This window comes from Eurosta solidaginis, chromosome 1 (assembly GCF_040869045.1).
Source record: "Eurosta solidaginis isolate ZX-2024a chromosome 1, ASM4086904v1, whole genome shotgun sequence".
In the NCBI taxonomy this organism is placed as follows: domain Eukaryota; kingdom Metazoa; phylum Arthropoda; class Insecta; order Diptera; family Tephritidae; genus Eurosta; species Eurosta solidaginis.
In genome coordinates, this window is record NC_090319.1 from 19,220,486 (window position 1) to 19,236,398 (window position 15,913).

Consider the following 15,913-nt stretch of genomic DNA (forward strand, 5'->3'; position numbering starts at 1 on the left):
AAATTATATGTAAAGAAAAAAAAATTTGTTTTTCTATAATATGTTTTCTTTTTTTGTAGCTAAAAAATTGAACAGCAGCAACCCTTGGGATGTTTGTCGTCATCGCCCGGCGGCGACGATAGAAATAAATCTATCGTCGCAAAATGACGTCGCGTAAAGCGGCAATTACCCGCCGACGTGTGCCGCACGTACGGACGTTTGTCGTACGAAACACGTTTGACCGAACCCTCAAGCCCGTAGGAATCAATGTGTGCGTCTGTGTACATGTACATAACATATTTGTGTGTGTATTGTTTACAGATAAGCATTGTTGCCATTTACCATTTTGCATGCATGCTTATGGAAAATCAAATTTTTTCAATGTAATTTTTGATGTTGTAAAAGGCTGGAATTAATATTAAATAAATATAAATAGATTACATATTTATAATCTGCACTTTTACATAATTATTTCGAATTATTTTCACAATTTTTCAAACTTTAATTAGGTGTTTTTGCATAAAACTGCAAACGGTCAAAATTTAGCGCAGAAAAGTTTACTAGGCAACTCTGTCTAGTGAGAGAGCGATCAGCTGACACGTTCTTACGGAAAAAATCAAAATTGTTTTGATTTCTACGTTCCGAGCTACGTACGTACGGGCGTTGCACGTCTGTGAGTTTTCGTTTACATTGCACACCCATAAGATAGGTCGTGTCAGCTGACGTACGTACGTACGTTCGTGAGTAACTGCCGCATAAATTTCGCTCTTGGCGTTCATTGTGTTCACCTTAATGTAATTATGGGGATTCTATTTTTGACCAGGCGATATTAAAATAATAAAAAAAAAATAAATGTAAGGCGCGATAACCTCCGAAGAGATCTAAGGCCGAGCTTCTCTTCCAATTTGCGTCGTGCTCCTCTTGATTTTTCCCTACAAATTGGCCGGACGGGACCTACATGTTTTATGCCGACTCCGAACGGCATCTGCAAGGCAGATGAGTTTTCACTGAGAGCTTTTCATGGCAGAAATACAATCGGAGCGCTTGCCAGACACTGCCGAGGGGCGACCCCGCTTAGAAAAATTTTCTTCTAATTGAAAAATCTTATTTCTAAAATTTTGATGTTGCTTTGCCCGGGAGTTGAACCCAGGGCATACGGTGTGATAGGCGGAGCACGCTACCATCACACCACGGTGGCACCAGGCGATATTAGTCGCGTTTATTTCGCGGCGTCAGGGCATTGTGTTTATTGTGTTTCAAGCTTAAAAGCAAAGCATTTTGCTCCATACAGACATGAAATGTTTACGTTTCGAGTGATCGGCGCACCAGATCAACGCCAACAACTGACTATTCGGCTAACTGACTGACTGGCCGGCGTACTAACTGACTGCTAGCTGGTTAGCAGATCAGCATCGAAGCGCTTTTAGCAAATACTTAAATAAACAAATGAAAAGTTTTGCGACTGCTAGCTGCTAGTTTAACGCTCATAAAACGCTCAGTCTTGAATTGAATTACGGAACGTGCGGACATATATACACTGACTACGGCGTGACAACTGATGAGCGTGAATGAAATACGAGAATTAAGAAGAAAATAATATTACGTACTATAGATTTGGCAAAATAATTTTTGCGTGAAAAATCAAAGGTGTTGAAGGCCAGAACGAGTGACTAACGTTTGCAGATGTTGTTGATGTAACACAAAAAAAAAAAAAAAACAAAAACAAATATAGCAAAGAAATTAGAAAAAAAAAATCAAGTAAAAATACGCAATAATTTTCAAGTTCAGTGTAAACGAGTTAACAAAGCAAAACTTAAATTGTTATGCAAATGTATGAATGAATAATAAATAATAGATGTGTACTTTTCTATTTGGCATATAAAACCAACACAAACAATAAGCAAACAAAAAAAATAAAATTAGATCTTTACGAAAAATCGCAAATTACACCAAGGGCGCAGAAATTTTAAGAGGCTGTAAGTGTTGAGAAAATTATTCGTATCGAACTGCTATAACATAATTAGTTTAGCAAAATACTTAAGTATCGAATTATTAATATTAAGAAATCTGATTGGTGGAAAAAAAAATATATTAACATCCAACCGATTTCAATAAAATTATTAAAATTTTTTAAATACAAAAAATTTAAAAAAATAAAAGAACGTGTGCTAAGTTTTATTTTAATTTAACATTAGAACTTAACAAGCAATGAAGTCGTAGTTCGTGCGAAACCGCACACTATATACCCCGCGTGTGGAGTAATATTTGTAGTAGGGTGGTTTTAAAAATTCGATGTGGGATTTTTTTTGCGGGCATCCTCCCTAATATATTTCATTTTGTTAGATTTTAAGATTGCCAAACTTTGAGCGCAATTGGAAGATGTTAACCCGTGCCGTGCCCGTGATCATATTTTTTTTTTTAGACATTTTTATTATTATTTTTGTTAGAAAATATTTTGGGCTATTCAAAAATTGAATTTGCAATATGTAAAAGTAAAATATTCGTCGCTATAGGGCGCTTTCCTACTATTTTTCGCATTTTATCGCTTCTTTTTGGGGGAAAATCGACGAATTTGTTGCAAAAATCGACAAATGTTTTACTTTTCCATATTGCAAATTCAATTTTTGAATAGCCCATGATTCAATTACTAGAGGTTTGTTCTTCAATGATGACAGATCTTTGACACTCCCAAATTGAAAAATATGACGGGTTGCTTTTACGAAGTAAGGAAAGCGGGGCATAATTCAGTTCCCTTAAGTGAAATTGTAGTAGACAAGTATTTTTGGTAGTATATTAGTAGTGATATTAATTTTGTAAATGCCAAAAGTTTTTGGGAAATAATTCATTTTCTACTAAATATTTCATAAATGTTCTAAGGAATTATGCAGTTAAATACTTATCTGATTGCTTCCTATTTCTACTACTAATATTTTTCGAAAATTCGCAAAGAAACAACACAGTTAACGGATGTCAATTCGATTTGGGAGCAAAATGGCTGCAATTGTCAAAAAATGTGTCTGTCGAGCAAACCTCTTATGATTGAATCATGGAATAGCCCAAAATATTTTCTAACAAAAATAATAATACAAATTTCTAAAAAAAAAATATTTTCTAACAAAATTAGGGAGGCTCGAAATCCATTTCAGGCCTATGGTCCCATGGACAATATTACTCAGCATGATCCATAGATTCAGAAACTGGATGTCAAGAAAACAATGTCAAGACCAAATCTCGTTAAAATAGATCGCTTTTTGCTCGGCTTTAGTATTAAAAGTTTTGTGAATACCTTAAAAAGTGGGCGTGATATTTTAAATATCGTAAAAATATCTTAATTTCTGCTCATGTTATCGTGTTAATGGACGGACGAATGCACGTAGGGGCATGGCTCAATCAAAATCTTTTTCGATGCTGAAAATTTGGATATGAGGAGGTCAGTATACATATATCTATTTTCCTTTATGTGTGGGTGAAAAAAGTATTTTTTTTTTTTCAAACAAATGAAAAAAAATATTTATGAATGTAGGCTGATTGACTTCGCCAGTGGTTCATATCCAGCTCCAGGTATAAATATAAAGAGATCCACCGAGCTACATCGCTATCCCCTGATCAAAAAACCCATGTGCGCAATCAGATCATCCACGGTGTTTTAGATGTTCACACGATTCGAGATCCAGTATGCATTTCGAGTCGACTCCAAGAATAATATTGGACTTGAAGTATTTGCGACGGTGAGAAGTCCTGAAAAAAGGACACGGAAAGGTGTCAAAAATCATGCCAAATAAAAATTTCAGGTCTACAGAAAGCTAGCATTGTGGGCCCTCGAAAACTTCTAGTATTTTTCAATAGGACATTGTGATGTCATAATAAACTTCTGCAAGCACATTCAATTTATGTGAGGTCCTTAAGGACCGGCCAGTTCAACATAACCTAGCTTCAGGCAACTCAGCTATATTTTTCATTCATAAATGTGATGCTAAGCTTCTTAAACCTTAAATTTTGTATAATGTGCATTACCCCAAAACATTTTTTAAACTACATATTCATCGAACGCAAAATTGATTTTATTCGGAGGGCACACTTTTTTCATTTGGCATATATATATATATGTAGGCTACCACTTCGTTCGCTTGCAAGGAGCTCGCGTTCGTCCAAGAGAGGTTTTTGATTAATTTGTTATGAAAACAGATCTCAATGAACGCCGATAAGAGCTTCGTGTCTGCTCAGTAGGAGTTTTTCATGCCATATTATATATAATACATATATTGGCCTCCGGCCAAGAAATTGTCCGCCTAACGGAGGGCAAATTGTTCTGAAAATTTTACTTTACATTTGTTGCATGAAAAACTGTCTGGCCAAGTGAGGTGTCCGCCTAATAGAGTTTTCTATTAAGAGGGGTTTCCCTGTATATTTGGTTTCCGATCGAAAGAGCGAAAAGTTGGATGAGTTGGTAAAAAAGAGCGTTATGCCGTTTTCACACAGAAAATTAATCGAATCACAATTCTATTTAATGAAATAATTAAATTTCCCTTTTCATACAGGACCTTTTCCTACATTAAGTGAACATCTGTCAGCAGCCACAAAAAATATGTATTTCGTTTTTACAAAAAATAGTTAAAATGGAAAGCAGCAGTTTCCTTCTTAAATATAAAACCAATCAAAATAAAATGCATGCACCACTACCCATAGATGTTGCACCTAATCAAATATGTACCTCTTTTCGAAAAAGCCATATTATCTTTTGCAGCAAATGCAGCGAAAATTAACTTTTGAAATTTTTTCGCGTTTTTATATTTTTCGTAAATTAATGAAAATAATTTATTTTTGATTGTCATTTGTAACATTGACAATAAAATTTGAAGCACCAAGCAAACCCGACTGGATTTTTCACTCAATTAGGCATTCAATAAAGCAATAATGAGATAACTAAAAATTTGTATTTTGTATGACAGATTGAGTTCAATTAGGCCTTTAGTGTAGAAAACTTGACTAATTTTTTCAATAAGCCTCTGTGTGAAATTGGCAACACCCTACAAATATACTTCTCTTACAATTTTTTACTTAAGGACCAATTAATGGTGACTTATAACCATATAACCATAACCAGATAAAACAGCTGATCGAACCTACCTAATGGAAGTCAATGTAATCGATTAATGGTGCTGTGAGGACCAAATATAAGCCCTTAATTTGGCCCATACAAAACCACCGCCCTACAACACCGAATCAGTAACATAGACAACGCAACACAAATAAAACTCTAAACAAGAACACGATCAGCAACATAGCCAACACAACACGAAACACAAACAAGTCTCTGAAACATCACTAGCACAACGAGTATTGCGGCAATCCCTAGCAACACCGTAACCATGGCAACGCAAAGAACTATGCTAGCAACATCAAGAGCATTAAGGCTCCATTACTGATACTTAGCATAGACTTGATTTGACTTGAGAACAGTCACTTACACTTCTGTTAAATGAACATTGCATGTTACTGATTACTCAAACCTTAGCAACACTTGACTTAGAAGTCTGTTGAATTTAGATTTTCTATGTAAGTTCTAAGTGACGTTTATATTTTGAGATGCCGTTTGTTTTTTTTCCATTTCATTTTGACATTTTGTCATACAAATTGACATTTATTGATTATGATGCCAGATTGTATACGCTAAGTGGAGTATAATCGTGGCTAAGTTGCCAAGTTTACGCCAAGTCAAGTCAAGTCTATGCTAAGTATCAGTAATGGAGCCTTTTGCTATGAAAAGAAAAACACAAGAAGACAGCAGGAGTCAGCACGCGGTTGTGGTTGTGACCGGAGCTACTATTGGAGCGCTCTGGAAGGCATATCGGTTTTGACCATTGCAAGCCAGTGCGGTTCATAGGAGAAAGGCGTGAACTAAGAATTGTGGGTAAGCTGGTTTTCACCGCTCTACAACGCTTTAGCCAACGCTCGCTCTCTCGTAAGCAAACGTCCTCCACAGCATCGTGATCTCGCGCTCAACGAAACGTTAACCGTGGCAGAAGTACGTCGGCATCCGCAGTAGCAGTGAATTGAAGTGAAACGCCACAACGTGACTGTACCGAGGCTAACGGAATCCACCTAACGGGACACGAAGTTGTGATTGTTACCCGAGCAGCAATTGGAGGGCATCTGAAAGGCGTATCGGTTTTGACCATCGCAAGACAGTTCCCTTCATAGGAGAAAGCCGTTAGCTGAGGATTGTGGGTAAGCTGGTTTTGACCGCTCTACAACGCCTTAGACCACGCTCGCTCCCTGCGAAGTAAAGGCCCACAGCGCCGCGAGCCCGCGCACCACCGCCGTAAGCCTCGGCAGAAACAGCAGAGTTACGCAAGCATACGACGTTATCCGCAGCAGAACTAGACGAGCATACGACGTTGGCCGCAGCAGCGATACGCAAACATACGACTTTGGCCACAGCAGAGTCACGCTAACATACGACGCTGGCCGCAGCAGCGCTACGCAAACATACGACGTTGGCCACAGCAGAGTCACGCTAACATACGACGCTGGGCGCAGCAGCGCTATGCAAACATACGACGTTGGCCACGGCAGAGATACGCTAACAGACGGCGTTGGCCGCAGCAGAGCTACGCAAACATACGACATTGACCGCAGCAGAGTTACGCAAATATACGACGTCAACCATACAGGAGTTACACTCACGCAGACACACCGACATAAACCGCAGCAGAGACAGCGCAGTCGCTAACACTAAGAGAAACACGCCGACGCAAGGCGTCACTGAGATACATTTACACGTACCCAGGCAACGACCAGCAAGGCGTCCTAACGGAACGCTCCTAACGGGACACGAGGGACCGTTAGCCCGCGACTAATCATAGAGCAAGCTTCAAAGTGAAGAATACATACAAATATTTTTTTATTACGCTTTATATTATAGTATTTAAAGCAATAAAGTGTATTTTATACGAAAACGATTTGCAAGGTGCACCGAAATACAAATTTATTGTAAGCGAACCTTGGACACGGCGAGTATACTCCAGCACTTATTGAAGAAGCACCGGGGCAAGGAAAAGCTTCGTTACAGTGCCATACCATAACGCTAACGCCATAACCATACCATAGCCATCCAATTGGTTTTTGGTTTCTCGCCATATCCATAACCTAAAAATATTTGAGTTGGTGAATTTAATAACTTTTTGTAGGTTTTATTCATTGTTTTAGATACGTTATGATTAAGAGACTTATTTTTTGTGGAATATGTTTGTAGTTTTTTGCGTTTCTTCACTTTTATGAAATTTTCACGATTTTTGGTTAAGGCACCATTAATCGATCACATTGGAGATTGTAATGGATATGGGTATGGTTAGGACTATGGCGTTAGGGTTTAAGAAGTTTACTTAGCCCTTATTCCTAAGAAGCTACCGTTATGTGAGCTTCGCTCAGGTGAGTTTTAAAGAGTATGCACTTTTCAAGGTTTATGTAGGTAAAATGTATTTTTCTTTAATTCATTATCGAACCTAACTTTCTCTATTCATCAACTCCCATTGCACCGATTATTGCTTGGTAGTTTCCACTTCAAAACGATACCTTTGTTTTTATACTCAGTTGAGCAGAGCTCACAGAGTATATTAACTTTGATTGGATAACGGTTGGTTGTACAGGTATAAAGGAATCGAGATAGATATAGATTTCCATATATCAAAATCATCAGTATCGAAAAAAATTTGATTGAGCCATGTCCGTCCGTCCGTTCGTCCGTCTGTCCGTTAACACGATAACTTGAGTAAATTTTGAGGTATCTTGATGAAATTTGGTATGCGGGTTCCTGGGCGCTCGTCTCGGATCGCTATTTAAAATGAACGATATCGGACTATAACCACGCCCACTTTTTCGATATCGAAAATTTCGAAAAACCGAAAAAGTGCGATAATTCATTACCAAAAACTGATAAAGGAATAAAACTTTGTAGGTGAGTTGAACTTATGACGCAGAATAGAAAATTATTAAAATTTTGGACAATGGGCGTGGCACCGCCCACTTTTAAAAGAATGTAATTTAAAAGTTTTGCAAGCTGTAATGTGGCAGTCGTTGAAGATATCATGATGAACTTTGGCAGGAGCGTTACTCCTATTACTATATGTATGCTTAGCAAAAATTAGCAAAATCGGAGAACGACCACGCCCACTTAAAAAAATTTTTTTAAGTCAAATTTTAACAAAAAATTTAATATCTTTACAGTATATAAGTAAATTATGTCAACATTCAACTCCAGTAATGATATGGTGCAATCAAATGTAAAACTAAAAGAAAATTTCAAAATGGGCGTGGCTCCGCCCTTTTTCATTTAATTTGCTAGGATACTTTTTATGGCATAAGTCGAACAAACATTTACCTATCCTTGTGAAATTTGCTAGGGGTTTAGATTCTGGGACGACAACTTATTTCTGTGAAAGAGGGCGAAATCGATTAAAGCCACGCCCAGTTTTTATATACAGTCGACCGGGTGTTCTTCCGCTCGGCCGCTAATATGATAACTTGAGCAAAAATCGATATATTTTTACTAAACTCAGTTCACGTACTTATCTGAACTCACTTTGTATTGGTATAAAAAATGGCCTAAATCCGACTATGACCACGCCCACTTTTTCGATATCGAAAATTACGAAAAATGAAAAAATGCCATAATTCTATACCAAATACGAAAAAAGGAATGAAACATGGTAATTGGATTGGTTTATTGACGCAAAATAACGCTTTAGAAAAAAACTTTGTAAAATGGGTGTGACACCTACCATATTAAGTAAAAGAAAATGAAAAAGTTCTTCAGGGCGAAATCAAAGGCCCTTCGAATCTTGGCAGGAATACTGTTCGTGGTATTATATATATAAAAAAATTAGCGGTACCCGACAGATGACGTTCTGGGTCACCCTGGTCCACATTTTGGTCGATATCTCGAAAACGCCTTCACCTATACAACTACCGACACTCCCTTATAAAACACTCATTAATACCATTAATTTGTTACCCATATCGTACAAACACATTATAGAGTCACCCCTGGTCCACCTTGTTGGCGATATCTCGAAAACGCGTCCACCTATAGAACTAAGGCCTACTCCCTTTTAAGATACTCATTATCACCTTTCGTTTGATACCCATTTGTACAAACGCATTCTAGAGTCAACCTGGTCCACTTTTATAACGATATCTCGAAAAGGCATCCACCTATAGAACTAAGGCCCATTCCCTTTTAAAATACTCGTTAACACCTTTCATTTGATACCCATATCGTACAAACAAATTCTAGTGTCACCCCTGGTCCACCTTTATGGCGATATCTCGAAAAGGCGTCCACCTATAGAACTAAGGCCCACTCCCTTTTAAAATACTCATTAGCACCTTTCATTTGATACCCATATCGTACAAACAAATTCTAGAGTCACCCCTGCTCCACCTTTATGGCGATATCTCGAAAAGGCTTCCACCTATAGAACTAAGGCCCACTTCCTTTTAAAATATTAACACCTTTCGTTTGATACCCATATTGTACAAACGCTTTCTAGAATCACCCCTGGTCCACCTTTATGGCGATATTTCGAAAAGGCGTCCACCAATAGAACTAAGGCCCACTCCCTTTTAAAATATTCATTAACACCTTTCATTTGATACCCATATCGTACAAACAAATTCTAGAGTCACCCCTGGTCCACCTTTATGGCGATATCTCGAAAAGGCGTCCACCTATAGAACTAAGTCCCACGCCCTTTTAAAATACGCATTAACACCTTTCATTTGATACCCATATCGTACAACCAAATTCTAGAGTCACCCCTGGTCCACCTTCGTGGCGATATCTCGAAAAGGCGTCCACCTATAGAACTAAGGCCCTCTCCCTTTTAAAATACTCATTAACACCTTTCATTTGATATCCATATCGTACAAACAAATTCTAGAGTCAGCCCTGGTCCACCTTTATGGCGATATCCTTAAATGGCGTCCACCTATAGAACTATGGCCCACTCCCTCTTAAAATACTTTTTAATACCTTGCATTTCATACACATGTCATACATACACATTCCAGGGTTACCCTAGGTTCATTTTCCTACATGGTGATTTTCCCTTATTTTGTCTCCATATCTCTCAGCTGAGTATGTAATATTCGGTTACCGCCGATTTTAGCCTTCCTTACTTGTTTTTTTTTTTTTTTTTTGTTTTACGAATCATTGATAACATCACAATCTCTTTTGGATTTCACAGGCGCCGATAAGAATGAAAGCGTATTTTTATTTAAATATTTTTTACAATCAAAACCAAATGAGTTCAATTCCTTGTTTACTATCGATTTTCTATTAGGCGTACGTGCATGCAATCAAGCACAATTGTGTGTGTGTGTGTGTGTGTGTGTGTGTGTGCATTCCTCGCCGTATTTTGTATGCATTTGAAGTTGAATCAATCAATCGCACAAATTTGTCAAGTGTAAATTCTCTATTTACATTTACATACACATCGTATGTGCTATGTAGGGTAAATCTAGATTTGTATGACAAAAAACAAAGAACATATGTCCAAGTGTGAATTAAATAAGTTGTTGTGAAGTAGTGACTTTTTAAATGAAAACGAATTGATAAACGATCGCTCGGAAATTGAACTAACAGGCGTGCAGCGTTTTTAAAAAGGAGGCGCCATCTGAGACGATCAATGTGACACTAATAGACTTACATACTTACATACATATATACATACAAACGTACATCGATATGTAAATGCATATCTACATATGGGTCATTATTTTACAAATCGTACGGATTTGTAGAAAAAAAATTTTCACTTTTTTAAAAGACACCAAATTTATTTGTTGGAATCTTTTCGCAATTTAAGTCAACACATATATCAGGATTTCCTCGAAAAAAATTTTTTTTTTATTCAGAGATCTGCATATGCTCAGATTCGATGGGTAAGCAAACTTGCCCACATTCAAAATGCTATATCTTTGGTTCCACTCGTCGTATGTTATTAATTTTTGTTATATTTTGAAGGTAACAATATTTACTTTATAACTGCGTTAAAAAAATATTTAATTTTATATAATCAAAATAATGAATTCTTATATAATTATTACATATTGTTTTCCCCCACGAATATTTTCGAAAAAATATATATAATATGCGATACACTTTCATCTAAACCCTTTTTATTTTAAGTTGAACAATTTTGTGGTTCAAAAGATAATAACTCATTTCAGACCTGACCTCGAGCAACTTGTTTACATTTACTTGCAGCAGGTACGTGCTACAATTGTATAAAGGCAACGCCTGCCTGTGTATGCATGTATGGTCAACTTAACTATACTATACATACATATATGTACTTGTAAATAAACCTACCTATAAGTAGAAAATGAGCTAGGTTTATTGAACGGAAATGAACGATGTTTCTACATTGAAATAAAATTTAATTCTGTTTTCTATTTACAATCTTACATCTACTTATACTAATTCTGACAAAAATTATAATTTCGTAAAACTAGCTACATGCTAAGTGATTAGTAGGTTTATTTACAAGTACATATACATATGTAGGTATGTTGTAGTTAAATTGACCATGCATGCATACACAGGCAGGCGTTGGCTGTATACAATTGTAGCACGTACCTGCTGCAAGTAAATGTAAACAAGTTGCTCGAGGTCAGGTCTGAAATGAGTTATTATCTTTTGAACCACAAAATTGTTCAACTTAAAATAAAAAGGTTTTTTTTTGATGAAAGTGTATCACATATTATATATATTTTTTCGAAAATATTCGTGGGGGAAAACAGTATGTAATAATTATTTTAAAAATTTATTTTTTATTCATTATTTTGATTTTATAAAATTAAATGTTTTTAACGCAGTTATAAAGTAAATATTGTTACCTTCAAAATAAAACAAAAATTAATAACATACGACGAGTGGAACCAAAGATATAGCATTTTGAATGTGGGCAAGTTTGCTTACCCATCGAATCTGAACACATGCAGATCTCTGAAAAAAATTTTTTTCGAGGAAATGCTGATGCAGGTATTTGCTTATTTCGTGCGAGCAACTTAAAAAAAGTTTGAGCCGAATCAAAATTATGAAATCTCAAAATTTGTTCGATTTGTAAAATAATGACCCATATGTAAATACTCTAACAACACAAACATGAAGGTATTTGTTTATTTTGTTACCTTTTAAATGAAGGCTTTTTATACATATGCTTTTTGTGTTGTTTTTTTTTCCGATTTCAAATTTTAATACGTAAACGATAGCCAGACATGTGCTTAAATAGGGGAGGGGGAGGGGGCGGGCACTTAACGATAATCTCGTTTAGTCAGCCGCATTTTGATAAGCTTTCAAACATAACAATTTAAATTTCCTAAGCCTAATTAACACGTGTACCGTACACCTGACAAAACACAAAAGCAACATTCGCCCTTATTTGAATATGAATATCATCTTCATTGATATCAGATCAACATTATCAGCTTGGCGACGATCGGCTAGGTCAATGCGTGCTGTGCTTCTCTTTTTTTATTGTATGATTATTGATAGCGAATTATTGTCATTGCATGTGAGAGTTGAGCTCGGAACGTGATTTACTATAATGTATTCTAGATTTCTACTCAACAATGCATTGAAACGAATCAGAATTGAATTCATTTAGGCTTAATAACACAGAGCAAGAGCAATTTTACAACTGAATAAATTACTGATGCGTTAACATCTTTGCTCACCGTTTGGGGGAATTCGAAATGTAAGCGTAAGCGTTGTATAAGCGTGATCGTAGTCTTTCGAAATGGTACTCTATTTGTGTTGATATGAGCGATTCCGACAAAAAGTCAGTTGATCAAAAGTCAAAACAACAAATCGATGTACACATATGAATGTTCAAAGGATAAAGTGAAACGAAATGAAATGAAATGAAATGAAACGATAGGTAAGAAAAGGAAAAAAGAAAGCGAGGAGAGAGTAAAGTAAAGATTGATGGAAGATGGAAGCATCATGATAGATGCCACACGGCAAAACTCACATGGCTGGAATGAAATGAGAAGAGATCGCGAGAGCTTCTCACCCTCCGTAAGAGGGATCTTTCCTTAGTTGTAGGTCTTCTCGCTGGTCACGTTTGTATTCGACCGCATGCGGAAAGTATTGGCGCTCCATTTAATGATTATTGTAAAAGCTGCGGCAACGAAGAAGAGTCCTGAAACTGTTAGGCATCTACTCTGTGAATGTCCAGCCCTCGGCAGAAGAAGGCAACGTTTAAAGGGCAAGATCTTTCTCGCAGATCTGACCGATATAGCTGAGGTCAATACACGACGCTTAGTTAGCTTCACAAACTCAACGAAGTGGTTTGATTAGGAGAGTGGGAACAAGTCCGTGTGGTTTCACAATGGGCCTATAAAGGCCTAGGTGTGCCGCTCCTACGCGGACGGCATCCACTTAAACCTAACCTAACCTAAAGATTTTAAGTAAAACCGAAGCCGGAACCCAAACCGGACGGCTTAATATCAATTTGTTATCGAAGTGTTCTTATTAGCGTGTTATTGGAAAGTTGTCGCTTTTTGTATTGAAAACTTATTGATTTGCTATGGGAGTATTCCTTACTTGTTATCGGCGCATTATTGATTTAATAAAAGTTGGTTATCGACGGCACATTGGTTTGGTATGAAAGAGATATTGATAAAACTTCACTATAAAATCGATGACACATCTGAAACCCGGAAGTAATCAATAGGAGCCGAAAACTCGGCCATAATAAGCCAATAAACCGACGATCATAATTCGCTGCCGATGTTGGCAGCAGTTGTGGAAAGTAAGAAGCCAACTTTGCTATTTTAGAAAAAGCCGGAAGCCTTGGGTACATACAGCGAATTCAAGAACTTCTTCGATATTCCCCTTGTAAGGCAAATCACATGGCATCTATAGTCACCCTCTTGTCAGAGCCATGAGTGTGCTTTTTTCCCCGATTTTGAGTTAAGCAGCTCATTGGGCTGACATTGGAGTGTTCAATATTGCATCAAACTTAAAGGTCCTGGCAATTACATTGATTTCCATAAGGTTGGTTGGATCAGCTGTATTATATAGATATGGATACGTCAAATTTGCCAGGGCTTTAAAACGAAACCAAGCACTTAAGATCGATCAAAAAATATTAATTAGACCTTCAGATCTGTGGAAAAATGAAAACGTATTAAAATGTACATTGGAGCGCATGTTGCTCTTAATGATTCTTATTGAAAACCAATACGCTCTACATCCGGTTCACACCACTGATGTCTAATGTTCAAAAAACAATTTACATAGACAATGGTTAAAAATAAACGAAGTGATGCTTTCATTATGCCCTTCACTACATTCTTAATAATGAAATGATTCTTATCAATTTCAAGTTTCACCGCCAGATTTTTGGTTTATACCCAAAATGAAGAGAAGCAATTAAAAACTAACGAAAAATTTACGACGAACACTAAACACATACTTATGATGTGAATATAGAAACAATTTTAAACGTAAATATAGCTCCCCTTTCATTCACATTTCATTAACCAAAGAGTTGACTACTCGAACTTATGACAGAAATAATCAATAAATTAATAGTTAATGAAACAAAGTGCTTATGGATGTACATATGTATGTACTAGACTGTTTAAAAAAAAAATTAAAAAGATGATGTTAATTAAGTCTGTAATAATTGTGATGAAAAGAGCAAATAAGATAAAAACACTTTTGCGTGAGGCTTACAACCAGATTGCAGCAGTAATACCTATACAGTAAAAAATACGTAGTGGATATATACATATGTACTTACTAATAAATATCTAGCTTTGTGCAGCACCGAACAGAAAATTAGCAGTGGCAATTTTTATAAAATTTCTTCAACTAAGTTCATTTTTTTTTAATTTTGAGAAAGCAAATCCATGAACTTTGTAACATTTAACCAATAAACAGATCCCGCATTAAAACATGAGAGAGCAAAAAAATCATAGTTAGCTGTGAAATAAATTTTCTCGGCGTGACGTCACGCTTTTGAGAACATGTTTCATTGCTGACGCAGTGTTCAGACTTTATCCCAATCGGAGTATTTTGCTCCGCTCTTACCTCCTACTAGATTTTTTATCTTAAAGGTTTATTTGGGTCGAGTTTAAAACTAAATAGTATTACTTATATCTTTTGGTTGAAGTTTTCATTGTATACGTATGAAAAGCTGATTACTCACAGTTTTTGTACTTTATTCGTACGGAATGAGAATATAAGCAAAAAATGTGTACGGACGCGATCTGTAAATCCTGCCAAAAATCAACATGCAGCACTTCAAACGAAGTACGTTGAGTCAGTGAGGTCAGCTAACCCTGTTTTGCGATAACAGTCGCCAATTGGAAGCACCACGCTAGGTCAAATTTTCCTCCGACTGTTTCTCCCAACTCAGTGATGGTCTTCTCTTTCCTCTGTTCACAAACTGCCGGAGCGTATTCGTTCATCCGCATAACATGACCTAGCTAGCGAAGCTTTCTGTGTTTCCTTCGATACGCGCCGTCGACATCACGGATAGGACTATAAATCTTCCGGAGCACTTTTCTCTCGAATATTCCAAGAGCCATCTCATCTTCTCTCGACACCTTCCATGATTCCGAGCCATACATTAGGACAGGTATGATGAGTGACTTGTAGAGCGAGAATTTTGTTCATCGAGAGAGGGCTTTACGTTTCAATTACCTAAAGAAGCACTTGTTGGCAAGAGTTATTCTCCGTTTGATTTCTAGGCTGACATTGCTTTTGCTTTGAATGCTCCTTCCCAAATAGACGAAAACATTCACAGTCTCGAATTTATATCCGTCAACCGTGACGTGGCTACAAAGGCCCCGATGACAGGAACTACTTCGCCTTGTCCATTTACTTGTTTATTTACTGCAACACCCACTTTTTTGC

At 36.8% G+C, this 15,913-nt stretch overlaps 2 protein-coding genes across 2 annotated transcripts in view; one reads left to right on the forward strand and one right to left on the reverse strand.

Moving 5' to 3' along the window:
- Positions 1–15,913, reverse strand: part of LOC137249978 (phenoloxidase-activating factor 2) — a 77,711-nt gene that overhangs the window by 46,923 nt on the left and 14,875 nt on the right. The gene's annotated exons all lie outside the window — the stretch shown is intronic.
- LOC137249985 (uncharacterized) overlaps positions 1,454–15,913 on the forward strand; it is a 101,033-nt gene continuing 86,573 nt past the window's right edge. The window contains exon 1 of the mRNA XM_067782141.1: positions 1,454–1,955. The gene's annotated coding sequence lies outside the window, so the exon portion shown is untranslated. The remainder of the gene's footprint in view (positions 1,956–15,913) is intronic.